The following is a 4,555-nucleotide window of genomic DNA, read 5'->3' as shown; positions in this document are numbered from 1 at the left end:
CATAATCACCTGACAGGATTTCTCTAAGTGCACTGTTACAATTTTAAAGGGCCAAGTTCTAACCATGTCCATGATTAGTAAAACTCCCTCTATTAAAATAAGAAAACAACCCTAACCTAACCGACAGAATCGACCCATCACTAAAACAACAACCCCAAAAATCTTAATCACAGAAAAGTTTTGCTTACTCATCTAACAACATGTTGGCCTCAGGTTCTTCAGCATCCTGACAATCTGAGGTCAACTGACATAATTTCACCTGCTAAATACAAAGAAAATCTTGTTAAAAGCAGCACCATTTGCACAACAGTAATATTCCCCATTAAGCACTCTAAACACGTTATAACAATGTGTCCTCACTAAATTATACATTTCCTGTCCAAATCTGCACTTCTGGACAGACCTGACCACCTTATTTAATTATTTTACCATTATATATTATACCAAGTAATTCTTCTCAGTCACTGCTATGTTTCCTTCATTGAAAGCCTCAGACACATAGCCAGACAGGAAGCTTCTTTGACACCACTAATTTCAGCTAATTTCCATATTGAGTCACATCTTAAGAAGTTGCCTTGACAACAGAAATGCATATTTAAACATTACCACATGAAATTATTTTTATTTTTACCGTAGTCACTTCTTTTGCTCAATCGGCACAAGAGCACTACCAATTCACTATTTTTAAAACTACTGTAAGCTTTTAATCACTGGTTTATCCTTTTTCCTTTTCACAAAAATCACTTTATTGTCATGGGACTTTCGTGAGTTATTCCTCCAGCTCTAGTTTTAAGTATGTTAAATCTAGCATTTATGTCATGTAGTCACATTCATTCACATTCACATTCTCCAAAAATAATTTCACATGTAACAATTTGCACGTGTCTTTTCTATTCATTCAGGTACTTGTTAGTTTATTTCTCTCTTTAGCTCTCTCTCTTTTTTCTTTTTTCTTTTTTTACCTTTCTGTTATGATCCTCTGGACATTTCTAAACCTCCATGAGTTCAGTCTCAATCTTCAATCCAATTTTCCCATATGCTTTCACTGTATCACATCTAGGTTCACCTCTCACTACTGATCCTCGTCCCTGTTCTAACAGTTTCCTGTGTGGGCTCGCAGATCAACACAGGCCCAAATCAGTGGTTTCTTCTCTCCATTGCTTCTCTCTTGATCTTTTCAGTGTTTTCTTGGAGGTTCACTCCCAGCATGGCAAATCTGAAACTCAGTGTCCAGTGCTGTCCAGTGCTTTCACACAGTCAACCCACTGTTCAACTTCCCACCTTGTAATTCAGAGTGCATGTTCCATCAAGTGTTTTCTTACATGCTGCTGCTGGAGTCTTCAGTGCTATAGTTCAGTTGCACTGTCTTTTTGCCTGCTGTTAATTCTTCAAGTACACGGTGTTCTGTCTGTCTTCTGTCTTCATCAGGAGATTTACTGTCTTTTAAGCTTCTTCTCAGGATAAGGACAGAATGAGAGGTGAAGCTGTCAAATTTTAAGCCAAAGCCTGGCCTGTTTTCATCCCAATTCTGTTAATCTATCATTTTGCTGCTGTACTCATGTTTTCAATATGAGAAGAGTCCACCTGTATTGACACACTAAAACATTTAATTAATATAATTTTCATTGCTATGTCTTAATACATTCAGTCTCTAATTCCTCTGTTTTCACATATCACACCAACGTCACAAGCTCAGTTTTCTGCTTCACTTCCTGCCAGACACACACTCCCACAGCCACACAAACTCATGTTTTCATCTGTTTCTACAGCCTAATTGAACTCTTATTTTATATTTACAGTCTATAAACCCTCTGTAACTCTACTAAATGTTGATATAAAAGAATGCTCTCAGTACACACACACTTAAATATACTAAGCTCTTTGCATTTGCAAGCATTCACATCAAAATCTTCAGCGTGCTTAGCAGAGCTCTTTCAGACCTCAGGACAATTAATAGTTTTGGGTTTTTTTGGGTTTTTTTCCCCACACATATCACCATTCTTTAGCTCAGCTTTGTAGCCTCATTCACACAATACTTTCATCAGCATTTTACACACTTCCCTGGACTTCGTTGTCTCTCACACACACACACACACACTTTTCTCTCAAAACAATGTGCACCTTTAATCATTCATCCAAATAACAATTTCACACATTTATATATATAACAAAAACTGCCACTGACTGCCAATAAATTATTTCCATTACCATGTCACATCTTCACTTCATCTTCCAAACCTTAGTACTGGTACACCTAACTTTACGACTAATTTAAAAGCCTCTAAGCCCAGCTTCGCCCACCTTGCTGGTCAATTGTAGCTGTTATCTGTCCAGGATAGCGGCCCGATTTCTAAGCCCTATGATAATTTATAAGCGCTTCCCGCAGCTCGACAGAAGGTAGTGTGCGTTAAAATGATTTAGGAACCAACAGCTGAGGTTTGGCCAGCTTATAAAATAAATGAAAAACAAAAAGCAAAACAAAAAAGTTCTTCCTGCTCTGGTAATTAGACTGTAGCCAGTAGACCGAGAAAGGCTCTTAAAAATCAAAGCTTATAAATAGCAGTTTTTCCAGGAGCCCTCCACAGAGTGGATTCTTCAATTAATGGTGAATAACTCTAACCTGGAGATGATTTATCAAACGGCCTCTTGATACACTGTCTTCAACTGCTGGACTTGAATTGAGCTCTCAGCAAACTGCTAAGCGTGGAGAGAGAGAGGGGTTAACATGTTCCATCCATCCATTCGCTTCCGCTTATCCTTTTCAGGGTCGCGGGGGGCGCTGGAGCCTATCCCAGCTGTCATAGGGCGAGAGGCGGGGTACACCCTGGACAGGTCGCCAATCTGTCGCAGGGCCAACACACAGGGACAAACAACCATTCGCACTCACTCGCACATTCACACCTAGTGACAATTTGGATTATCCAATTAACCTATCCCCTCAAGCTGCATGTCTTTGGACGGTGGGAGGAAGCCGGAGTACCCGGAGGGAACCCACGCAAACACGGGGAGAACATGCAAACTCCACACAGAAAGACCCCGGCCTGATGTTGGAATTGAACTCAGGACCTTCTTGCTGTGCGGCAACAGTGCTAACCACCGTGCCACCGTGCTGCCGTTAACATGTTCCATGCAGTGTAAATGCACACATTCATATTTTAAACAGTCAAAAAAAAAAAAGACAGGTTCGGGCCACAAGAAAATGTGAAGATGGTGGTAGGATGGCAGTCAAAACTTATCAAAAAAGATCAAAGCTTATTACAAATCATTTTGAAAGATTAAAGCCAACCTCATTCAATAAAATAATTAGGTCACAAAGGTCACAAATAATCACATTTTGATACTTAATCCCACTTTGCAGACAGGTTTGGCCCAATTTCTGGTGTCAAGCCAGCACTGCTGGCTGACTTCTGGCATGGTAAGTGGTATGTCATCCAGATATGGGCCAGGCCTGGAGTTGATGGCACTGTTTATATGATGGCATGCCACATCTGACCCGATTGTGGTTTGGTTTATGTGGCCCAGGCTCATAGAAAAGAGGCCCAGATCCGGCATCAAGCTGGCACTTCTAACTGACTGGTGTCATGGCAGAGTGTATGTCAACCAGATGTGGGCCAGGTCTAGCAATTATAGTACTATTTATGTTCGTATTTTCCTATTTTAGTTAGAAGACCCAAATGCCTTGTTGCAATACTATACTGCTGTGGTAGCCAACGTTTCAAATGCAGGTTTGACAGGTTTGTCAGTGTACACTTTATCTAAAACCTAGTGAGGGTTTGCACATCTTTTCTGCTGGGTAGCTGTAGCTCAGGAGGTAGAGCAGGTCACTTACTGACCGGAAGGTTAGTGGTTCGATCCCTGGCTCTTCCAGTCTGTATGTCAAGAGAATTAATGTAGTTAGGAAGCAGCTTAGACAAAGTGTGTAATTGGGTAAATGTGGTATGTTGTATAGAGCACTGTGAGTAATCCAGTGCTATATATCAGTCCATTCATTGTCTGAACAGAGTTTTGTCATGTTACTTTTGTACTATTATGTTCCAGCACATGTTGTTATTGCGTGGCTTGATTAATGTATATATTAGGCTGAAAACTGGGGCCAGAGTTGAAACTGTTCTGGGCCACCACAGGGCCCGCAGTGTGTCTGCAACTGGCCCGTGGCTGCATAGAACTTACACATGGCCCACATATCGCAAAGAATGATGGCCTTTTGGTGGCCCAGACCAGGTTTGCCAGAGGTAATCCACACATGGGCCAGCACAGGATATCTAGTGTGTCTGCAACTGGGCTTGTTCTGGCCCATGTGTGGGACACCTCGGGCAAACCAGATCTGGGCCACCAGAGGGCCGTCATTCTTTGCGGTATATGGACCATGTTTAAGCACACTGTGTGGGCCAGATCCAGGCCATGCCAATTTTGCTATCTGGGATGTGTCTCTTATTTTCTCTTCTGACACTGAGATGAAGCAGAAAAGAACAGCTGATATTTGGACAGCACACATGATGGAAAGGAGGATTTGAGTTGATGTGCACATGAATGATTTGTGTTTCCTCTGCAGGTG

Source organism: Rhamphochromis longiceps, linkage group LG23, assembly GCF_057381845.1.
Source record: "Rhamphochromis longiceps isolate RC_006_pf linkage group LG23, R_longiceps_female_GT1.1, whole genome shotgun sequence".
Lineage (NCBI taxonomy): Eukaryota > Metazoa > Chordata > Actinopteri > Cichliformes > Cichlidae > Rhamphochromis > Rhamphochromis longiceps.
The sequence above is the reverse complement of the archived record's forward strand: the minus strand, read 5'-3'. Positions refer to the sequence as shown.